Below are 11,865 nucleotides of genomic sequence, written 5' to 3'. Positions count from 1 at the left end.
GAAATAATAAATGAATTAAATAAACATTAAAATTTAAAACATCCTATCCTAAGTCTAAGAAAATAAATGTAACTATTTTATACATGTGTCATAATCTTAAATGGGATGGATGTTCTAATAGGAAATAACTCTCGATGATATTTTGAGTAACTTTTGGGGATGGTATTCAAACGTACTCGAGTTCAGGAAAAATGCTGGCGAAAGTTAACCAAGTAAATGGTCTTACTATCGGCTTGATCGAAAAACTTGCCTTGTATACGACGAAACGTGCCCTGTGGCCCTTTGTCATTTATGCTTTATATTATATGATGATGTGACTATGTTATATGATGATGAAACTATATTATACGATGATGTATTGTGATGTTGTATGATATTATACGATGATGTTATATGATGATGACATGATGGCAATGATGTATGATAACATGACAATGTAGATGTCTGATGATGAGATGATTTAATATGATACTATTTCATATTAAGATGATGTGCAGGTATTAAATGTCATGATGCATTATGACAATGAATTGTTTTCTAAGACACAACCCTAATTAATGTTAATGATGATGAGCGTATGAAAGCCAATGCATGCATGTTACCAGGATAATGTGTGAACGATGTATAGGGTTGTGACACAAAGGTCATTTAAAAATGAAAACTATAGGGACCTCAGACATTTTGTGTGTACATAAACATCGGGTTATTTCTCCATTTATGATGATGAGTATAGACATGTACACTATGAAGAAGATCATCATCATGCCTCGCATGACTCGGGAGTCTACTGACCTTCAGATGTCGTTACAGACAACTAGCTCGACTATGATGGGTCAAAGGGGGTGCGAACTGCCTAGGGATCCATGCTCGCACAGGTGGATCATGATTAGGAACCTATAGTTAAAACCATCATAGGGGTGGCCTCCAGTCTAGACAAAATTGTATGTATAGTCATACATACCTATACATACAATTTTGTCTAAACTCGAGGCCACATCTATGATGGTTTTAACTATAGGTCCCTAATCATGAGTTGTATGTGCTTGCATTCCCAGACCCCAATACTGGGGTCACTTACTGAGTGTTTCTTAAAATACTCAATTGTGTGCTACTTCTATTTCAGGTAAAGGCAAGACACCCATATACGATTGATGACCGTATCACAAGTAAAGACCATAACATGTGCATAATATAGTGGTATTTCATTTTTTTAGACTTAGATTACTATAGGGTGTTTTTACTTTTAATGTTGTAGTTGTTTTATTCGATATTTCCTTATGTTGTTTTAAAGGTTGTTTTGAACATATAAATCAATGAGTGTTTTATGATAAAGTTTTAAATGTTTAATTTCACATAAGAGCATAGGTTATGATAATGGTAGTGGCTTTAGGTTAGTAGAATCTAGGGTCGTTACACGAACTGACACTCTAAAACAACCCTCTATATGACCATGCTGCTTCTGAATGCTCCCCCACGTCGACAAGTAGCCCGCAAATACCTGAAAAAGAAATGAAAAATGGGTGAGTATTAGTAAGTAGTTTACTTGTAGGTTCTCATCGAATCTATAACTTAGTAGGTAACCATGAGCTTTACTTTGACTCTAGGAATTTCGAGCAGTCTCTTATGCTATCTGAGCATCTTTGCAACCTTTATATTCTTGACTACGCAATGGGAGTCTAACATCTTGGATGGAGGCGCTGCCTCTTAAAATGCTACTAGGACAACATGGTGTCTATTATATCAAAAAATCATCCATAGAAGATTTCCTAACCATCCTCTCATAAGAACATAAAGTCACCTAAGGTTGAGGCAAAGTAACACCTAAGATTGGGGGAAAGCGACCCCGTAATTGCTATACGGTTAATCTATGCGGTCTCGCTCTCCCCTCTTAGCAACAGGATTACATTCAAGTGATCTTGTTTAGGAAACCCTTGACTATGTATGGGCACGCACTACCCTAATCGACCTAAGTCCTACAATGCCCTCACATTGCTAAAAGCCTTGAGACTACCTCTGTACTACCTCATCACTAACCCAATATGATCAAGCTCAATAATTGTACAAGCACTATATTTATTTTAGTAAAATGATTCACATATTTTAAGAATCTAAATATTTTAGAAAAAATATTTAGATATTTTAGGAAAATGGATTTGAGAAATTTGAGGAATAAATTTTGTAGCCTCTCTGTAAATTCCTCTTCATCCTACTTAGGTTTTCATCTCAAGAAATACAGAGCATAGAGTGCACTCTAGGAGTGACTTATAATCTCTTTTCGATTTGTGTTAATAAAGAGTGCAAGTATTTCTCACGTAGAGTTGTGTTCATCTATGTGTGTATATATATATATATATATATTATATATATTAGGAGGAGGTTATTAGCATTAATTTATGTTAGGTCCAAAATAAATGAATTGATTGAATAACTTCATTTAAATTAAATTAAAATTGTGACAAACAATTTATAATTGTATTGAATACGGAGCTTTAAGCTTAAATCTAATTTGTTCTTTCTTATTCGTATGCCACGGTTTGGATGATTATTTAATTTTGAAGACTTTCTTGTTTTCTTACCTTCTTTGAAAAACTAAATGGTTATTACTTCATTGATTCCACGTGTGAAATAGTCCAGTGATTATTACTTTCTCTTTTAAAATTACTTCCACGAATAATGAGAGATGAAATGGAAAAAGAGAGGGGAAGGGGGAGTAATGCAAAAAAAATTAAATTGGGAGATCGGGTAGACTATTTGTAGGCTCTTAACCGTGTCCTTAGGGTTTGATAGGTACCACACTCTTTCTTGTCATGTTCTTGTACTTAACCTGAGAACTTAGGCTCTTGTGTTTTGAGTTCTTATCATGGTCTTGTCCAAAGACGATTGTATTGGGTTTTGCGTTTTTAACTTATTTATGTCCCAAGAGTCTTAGCTTTGAAGTTTTAAGTTCTGGGTTGAGAACTTGGATCTTCATTCATATACTTAGTTCTTATTTTTGGCTCTTAACTTTAGCTTTGTTCTAATCTTGTTCGGTTCCCAAAGACACTCCCTATAGGATTTACGGTACAAGACATGAACCTGACAACCTATATCCAATTCTTCATGCGTTCTAAGCGATATAGTCTGAAGGGCTTCATGCGCTCCCTACGATATATTCTGAAAACCTATGGCGCCTAAGACTTTATGTTTAAGCTGCATAGTCTGAACACCACACCCAAGACTTTATACTTTTCAAGTGGTGTAGTGTGACACCTGCATCTAAGACTTCTTATTCAAACTTCAAATATATTTTTATTCACGTATCAAATATAATATTTTTCTCTTTTAATATATTTAAGATATTAAATATTAATTTGAATCCTTCACATTATTATATATATATATATATATATATATTTAACCTAAATAATATATTAAAGGTTAATTTAAACCTTTTAAATTAAATATATTTTTTTCTATTTATTTAATATATTAAATATTGATTTGAGCACTCCAAATGGAATGTTCTAATGAATCTAATATATTAAATATTAATTTTAATGGTTCAAAATTTTATTTCAATTTAATGAAACTTTAAGTATTACTATGAAAAAGTACCATCTTATAGACCCATAAATTATAAGCTCCATTTTTTATGGATTTTATGGGATATGGATTTTATGGATCCACAAAATTGTTCATAATTACAACTCGGTCAAAAGTCCATTTTACCATTGTAATTACATATTTCACCTTACCTTTAAGTTCACTCGTTCTCTAATGAACAAATTGCTTATGATCTAATCATAAACCAAATCCCTCTCTAGCTAATGAGAGAATGACTCCATTGTTCTATAGATAGAATATGATTGTTCTTTCTTATTTTCTTATAATAATGCATTTCAAATCGAAATGCGAAAGCTTATGTTATTCTCTATCTCTTAAATAGTGTGTGAAACCGGAGCATATTTTTTTTCCTGTGGATTTATGAATTATAAACCGAAAGGTCCCGTGTTTTTGTTATTAATGGAATTTAGTTAATGGTATTGAGTGTCTTAAAAGACCTATTTATGGGGTTCAAATTTAGAGTAAAAAAAAAAAAAAAAAAAATAGGTAGGAGCAATCCTTTAATCTAGATCGGTTTGATTTTGGTCTTATTACAAGTTAGTGTAGCACCTCCGAAACTTGTCCAGCCCCCATAAGAGCTTTTCTTTTTTCTTTTTTTTTCTTTTTTTTTCTTTTTTTTATGCATCTACTCTATATAATTGGGGTCATTCAAGAGTTATGTGATAACAAAGGGAGTGGTGAGTATTTTTATACTCACCACTTTTGCCTTGCACAAGAATGACCGTGACATCCTTCCCCACTCAATTAGTTGACGTCTCTGTCAATCGACTCTTCGTGAACTCAGTGATGTAGGTTAAGGTTGACTTCAGGTCTCTCGACGTGCTTTCAGCTGATCTCAGCACTGAGGAGTTTCGTTTAATCTGCAAGGAACTATTGAAAACTACTTCTCGATTTGTTGACTCATGGTATCTTCTTTGTCCAAGTCTCTCCTACTTTTTTCGCTTGAAAATTCATCTTCTTTTCGTGAGTTCGTGTCGCTTCTTTCTCCTTGACGTCTTCTTGGTCGAGATAGAAACGTTTCAAGTTACTAATGTGGATAAAAGGACTAGTCCGCATCCATGAGAACAATTAGATCCTATATGATGTCTTCTCGACCTTGTGGATAACTTCGACTTTTCCATAGTATTTTTGCACCAGTCTTTGATTCTAGTTTTGAACTTGGAGTTGATTTGTCCTCAATTTGATTAAAACTTTATCTCTATCTTGAAATTCTCGTGGTCGACTCTTTTGGCCGGCTCTTTACATCATACACTTGGATGGTATTTCTACATGAACATGTGTCTCCCTCCTTCGGCGGAGGTGTTGGCTTGGTGTTTCTCCCCAACACTTGAGTGATCACTAACAGTGGTCTTTGGGGTCTAATGGACCCGACTGTTAGCAAGTCATTTAGCTACTTGTAAAAGTTAGCTAGCTCAAGCATAGTCGTACGACATTCAATTGTGGCAGGCGATCTCGCCCCCATTATAACATTAATCTCATGACTTATATGTCCAGGTGAAGATAAATACTTTGTCTGATTTTCTTGTCTCACGTCGCAGTATTTATGTATCGAACGCGAGGCTTTTGTTTTGGTTGGCTCACTCGAGTTTTCCTCTTCAAATACAGTACAGACAACGAGCATAGGTTCATCAAGGCTAAGATCCTTTCTCAACTATAGTGTCAATATCCTTTTCACCCCTCCTAGCTAATGGGCGTTTGCCTAGATAATCGTCGGGTTGGACCTCATTGCTACTAAGTATTTTTCTAGGGGCATGGGAAAAACTTTGTGTTCTAGAGGAAATCCATCACTAAGACGATGTTGAAGTCGTCCATCTTGACTTCACAAAGTTAGTTCGTCCAGTCCAAGTCTCCAGCTTAATCGGAGACCAGCAGGTAAAGCTATTGAATTGACGACCTTCATCTTTCCTGCATCTCGATGTCAAAGGATAATCATATACTTTTCTTCAGCCTCCGTCATGAAGTTGTGAGCGGCTCAAGAGTCGACAATATTTTTTCTGGCCACTCTGTGATTAACCCAAACATCAACATACATTAGACCGTGTTCCATTTGCTATTATGTCTCTTCCATTTTCTTTTGGAGAATAAACAAATAATTTAGTATCTCAAGTTAGGGTGTTCAACTCTCAGTTAACTGTATTTTTGTTTCTAGTTTTTCTTTGCATGTGAAACAAGATGAAAAGCCTAGGCTTTAACTAGGATTGTTCTGCCTTTGAGGTTTCCACCACAAAGTCCTACCTCTTTGTTGGGAGGACTTGTATTCCTATTCTCTTCCATCGAGTCTATCATTTCTCCCACCTTTGGGGGAGTTGGGTTGGTAATTCTCATTTCCATCACTTGCATACGTCTAGTTTTGTCTTATCTCTTAGGGTTGTTCGATACTCAGATCAAATAGTCATTCAAAGGTAGCATAGGCCGTGAAAAGGTCTCGACTCTTTGTTCGTAGAGTTTGATTTTTGGCCATGGCTTTAGGCCCTCAACAAAACTGAAGACCATGTTTGTCTCAAACATATCACGAATATCTAACATAAGTCAGAAAACTACTTAACGTAGTCTTGGATACTGCCAGTATGCCACAACTCTCTTAACATCCTTCTTGCAATTATCTCGGCATTCTCTAGGAAGAACTGAGAGTAGAGTTCTTGTGTCAAGCTATCCTGAGTGTCCATAGTACATCGACCATCTTGAATGTCCATGTACTTTGACCTCAAGCACAACTTTGCATCGTGGCTAGATGCATTATTGCCTACGTGACCTTCACTTCTTCTGCCACGATATTTGTGGCTCGAAAGTACTGTTCGAGGTTGAAGATAACGTTCTTTAGAGCCTTGGCATCTTGAACCCCATAGAAGGGCTTGGGCTCTAGGACCTTTATCTTATTAAATTGTACTACACCCCTAGTTGGGGTTTGGTTCCCCACCACTCTCATGGTGAGGTTTAATCTGGCGATTTGATCCCCCACTTCAATACTACCAGTCCAACGGCTACTCTCACATCTTCATAAAAATATGAGACCATCTAAACGGTCGCTTGTTAGGAATTTTCTAAGCGCTTGATGTGTTCTTCTAGGGGCTCGACCCTAGTCATTAATTCATGGACAAGTATTGCCTCAAGGAGGCCTGCCATCTCATTGATCCTGTCGACTTTAGCTGCAATCTCATTCATGCGAGGTTCCAAAAGCCTTATTCCATTGGGAACTTCACTCATGCAGAGTAATTGTTCTTTGATTTCAGCTAATCGGTCCGCCTGGGACTTATCCAATTGTTTTGCAATAGACATGATTGTGTACTACTTTTCAAGATGTCGACTCGGCTCTAATACTACTTGACACAATCGCACTCATGCGGCAACAGGAAAGCGATTGTTCGACACTTGTTCTAACCTGCCGAACAAGTTAGTTGTAAAAAATTTAGACTTTGCGGACAACGTCGGCATATGCTCGAGCCTCTGGTCAAGTTTGCGAGAAATATTTTAGAAAATGTGAACGATGAAATAAATTTGAAAAAAATTGAAAGAATTGAAGAAAGCAACGTTATATGGCTATAAGCAAAGGAAGAAACATCACGACTTAAATAGCATATAATTAAGGGGAGAAAGAATTGACAACTAATCGCATCTTCCTATAGTATATTTGTGGCAGATGTAGACATGATTTTGGTGACTAGTCATACTCCTCGTATTGGCACAACATGAAATAGTAAAGGTTTGTCTAGGATGAAAGCATATAAAATGGATTTAGAACGGGAATGTGTCCATAGTCAACACGTCTTGGACAACCATGACCATGACCATGACACTCTACCGCCACAAACAGGTGTCAACTTGGTGGGTCTATTGTATCTACATTTGATAGAGTGTCATATATCATGTACTTTTTTTGTTTTACAATGTTTTTAATATATAGTGTTTGTATTTTAAATCATGTGAAATTTTATTGTAATTTTTATTATTTCAATCATACATAGACGGTTAATTTCGACCTTGTTTTGGAAGCCTTGAAATTCTGGTTGTGACATCAAGTTTTGTAACAGATGAAATATATATATATACACACATATATATCTAGACGTAGAGATCCCAAGATTTCTAGCGAGGCGTCGGAGATCTGGCAAAACCAACTTCCACAACTCCTATAAAATGCTTCCACACGGCAGTCCATCCTCCAGAACTCACTTACAAGTTGAAAGAGTAAAATATAGAGAGGGAGGAAGACAACAAATGGTTTTAGGTTACCTTGGAGTACAATGTAGAGGAGACCAAGATAGTCGATCCAACACGTGAGACGGACGACCCACGCTACAAGAGTAACAACCGACAACCCCGTGTACACAGAAGGTAAGCTACTCGCATTTTGAAGACATAGATATCCATGGATCTGTATTTGTAGGTATTTACGAGGACTTGTGATGTCGTGACAGTGGAAGAAAAAGCAAGCAGAAGGCTATGTCATTCGAAATTCGAACGGAAGAACGACGTCGGAGAACATTCGCGTGATTATCGGGTGAAGAAGGAGTCCTCGGATCCGAATCTGGGTCAAACACCCACCCTAGTAGCCCTTGCATCTAGCGACGACCGTCTACAGATTAAGCCTAATCGACCTACAACAACCCGCAACTCAAGCCCATTAGCTCCCCCTACCAACATGTGTCCTGTACTCAATCATCAGGCTCCATTGGCACGGCTTGGTGGCTTCTCAGCTCAAATACAACTTATCCGACTCGATTTAGCGTTTATGACATCGTTCCCTACGTTTTGGACCCTCTCAGAGCTATATTGACCTTATTTGAAGAAATCAAGGTTAGTATAATGTCCAATTTCCCTATTCAAGTTGAATTAAGTTAGGAAATACTAATTGCTAAAAAAATTAGGTGAATATTCTAATAGGGTAAAACACCTCGATGATACTTGCAATAAGTTCGAAGGACGAAATCAAGTATTCGAGTTTAGAGAGAACGTCAACTAAAACCAACCAATTAAGTGATCTTTCTATCAGCTCGGTTGGAAGACTTGCCTTATGTATGATGGCACGTGCCTAGTGACCCTTGCACATGTCATGTAGGCATATATAATATGATGATGGTGTGACTTTAAATGATATGATGATGTTATGACGTTATGATGTGAATTTATATGATATGATGGTGTATTATGATAATGATATGATGATATGATGATGTGAATTGATGTATTATGATGATGTTACGATGTTATGATGATGATGCATTATGACATGATGATATAAGATGTATAATGATGATATCTCATATTATGATGATATGCATGTATGAGATGCCATGTTACATTATGATGAAGAGTTTCCTAACACACAACTTAAATGATGTTATCGATGATGAATGTATAAAGGTTTATGCATGCATGTTACTTAGAAGTAATATGTGAAGGATGTATAGGGTTGTGTCATAGAAATGATTTAAGATGAAAATTATCGTGACCTCACGCATATTGTATGCTGATTTACGTCAAGTTACTTCCCTTTTTTATGATGATGACTGTAGACGCATACATTATAATGATGATGATCATCATCATGCTTTGTATGATACTCGAGGGTTTGTTATACCTCCGAACGTCTGGCTACAACCAACTAACCCGACTATGATGGGCCTAGGGGGTGTATGAACCGCCTGGTGGGCTCACACTCGCACTTGTGGGGCATGTGTAGGCAAGTACTACACATCCAATTTATCTAGATTGGAGGGCACCTCTATGATGGTTTTGAATGATAAGGCCCATAATCATAAAGTTGCATGTGTTTACATTCCCTGATACCCAATAGTAGGTCACTTACTAAATACTTTTTATTGAGTATTTTTTAAAATACTCAAGTCGTATGCAAGTTCTATTTTTTTAGGTAAAGGCAAGGCACTCGTGTACGACTGATGACGACATTGCAAGTAAAGACCATGACACATACAAAGGATCACTCTATTTAAATTTTTAGACTAAGGTAGGTCGTCATTTTTTAATGTTAGTGAATGACATTGTTCTATGAATATGTTTTAAATGAATATTTCTGCTTAAGAAATTACATCAGGTATATAATATAATAGCAACTTTGGGAGTAGAAATGGCAATTTTTTTTTTTTTTTTTGTAAAGAAGGTTAGCACCCAATTTATTATAAATTTATTGCGTCACATATATATATATTATTTTTTTCTTTGGTATGGTCGAAGGCGGAGATTACCGAAGCCCAACGGATAAATCCAATGGGCCCAACACCCTCTGAATCGGGCCCAACACCCTCTGAATCGGGCCCAATTCGTTTAATGCCCAAAAAAAGATTAGAACCTGACGACATTGGGTGTAATAACAAAAAAAATCAAATCGGAAGCCTTTCTCTTATCAGAGCCAGGTTTCGATCCTGGGACCTGTGGGTTATGGGCCCACCACGCTTCCGCTGCGCCACTCTGATTTATTGTACATTCTATGTTAAAAATTAAATAGATTAAATATATTATTTGGAAGAGATGGTATGCTTAATTTTTAAAAATAAAAAATAAACTGTCGAGCCTCACCATGTTTCGGTGGTTGATTGATGGACCCAAGTCAAACAACACACGTTCAAATTTAGCAGCATGCGGATCCCTCGAGTTTTCACTCAGTTTAGGTTGTCCTATTCGGGCACAATTCACAGATCAGGCGAGCGTGGATAGGCAAGTTCGGGTTATAATTTCTTTGAGACACAAGGTATTTTTCTTAGAATTTTTAGTAACTATATGCAAAGTTATTCAAGTCCAATGTTGGCAAAAAGAAAAAAAATCAACTTTCTTACGATTCTTCTAGGCTTTTCAGAACTCCTACCTCTGGCGCGGTTTGACTCTGGATTCCTTCACGAAAAATGTGTGAAAATACTTCAAGATCCACATACTAAAATTATATAGACTAATTCTGATATGAACCATGTTCAAGGAATTTTCATATCTCAAGATCTAATTAACTAGTTTTAAATATAGAAGTTAAAGTTATATTGTAATCCACCTAGATTACCACCCTTAACTAACCATTTTAATAGGCATAGGTTAAGGCTGTATAGAGCCTTCACATCATATTTTGGAATTAAGAATAGAATTTCTATTTTTAGCTTTATTCAGAGCAGATTTTCTTTTCAAATTCTTGTGTTACCTCTTGTGTAGTGATTCGAATCATTAGAAAACTAGTTTTCTTTACTTTTAATCTTGATCATCAAGGTAATTCGTTCCATACTTTCCCTTGGGTGGATTTCCATATCAAATTCCATAAAAAAAAACTTAAGAATTTTGTTGAACGAATAAAGTGCCAAGAATAAATCTCTTCAGCTTATTTAGAGTTTCATTTTTCATGTGTTTTGTTTAGGGCCTCTTCAGACCCCAAAAAAAATAATTATAATAGTATAAAAGGAAAATGACCATTTTGCCCTTCGTTTGACTCGGACTCGCATTTATCTGATTTTTTTACTATTTTATTTTTATACTTTTTCTAGATTTTTTCTTATAGTTGGGAACATTTTTTTTTCTTTTCTACCATATCCTCAAATTCCACCTCTAAGACTCTCAATAAAATCCCAAGAGTTTATCTTAAATGAAGAAATCAAGTAAATTAATTCTCATTAGCGACACGGGCGGCATGTGTGGCCTAACAAACTTAAATTTTGTGGATTGAGGTTTGAGTTCTCTTCAGACATGTCATGAGCGTGTCAAACTCATGACACTGTGTATGGTTAAAAAAGTATGATTGTAACATTGGGCGTTCGAGTAGGGCAAGTTTCGAATGATTTGGCTGTGGAGGCTAAAGTTCAGACATAAGTTTGGATTTTGAGTCATGCTCGAGTCTAAGCTAGTTTCACAAAATTCTTCTTCGTATATTAGATCTGTGTAATACGTAAGGGGTTATTTTATAGATAGTGACATATCGACTACTCTAGTTCATGAAGAGTTCTTATAGCAATTGGAAACTAGGAGATGTTGGATGAGTGATTGATGTGGAGAGAAGATTATTAACCACGTCGTTTGAATGGAAAAGAACACTCTTTTGTTTGCAATAGTTTATGGCTCCTCATTCAATTGATTTTTCATAATCGAGCATCCCCTTATGACGTGGACAATACATCTTTTCCCAGATACTTATAATATTTTCCACAAATAAAAAATCTCAACACATATATTTCAAAAATAATAACTATTTAAATAAAGTCACTTTATCCGAGTGGTTAAGGCGTGTACCTGCTAAGTACATGGGGTTTCTCAAAATCAGAAGCCTTTCTCTTG

At 36.1% G+C, this 11,865-nt stretch overlaps 1 non-coding gene across 1 annotated transcript; it reads right to left on the bottom strand.

Moving 5' to 3' along the window:
- Positions 1-9,962: 9,962 nt before the first annotated feature.
- TRNAM-CAU lies at positions 9,963-10,034 on the bottom strand. The gene has a single exon. It is a non-coding gene; the product is annotated as a tRNA-Met (tRNA).
- Between the last annotated feature and the right edge of the window lie 1,831 nt (positions 10,035-11,865).

Source organism: Cucurbita maxima, unplaced genomic scaffold (genome assembly GCF_002738345.1).
Source record: "Cucurbita maxima cultivar Rimu unplaced genomic scaffold, Cmax_1.0 Cma_Scf00097, whole genome shotgun sequence".
NCBI classification, from domain to species: Eukaryota; Viridiplantae; Streptophyta; class Magnoliopsida; order Cucurbitales; family Cucurbitaceae; genus Cucurbita; species Cucurbita maxima.
This window is presented reverse-complemented; position numbering and strand designations above follow the sequence as displayed.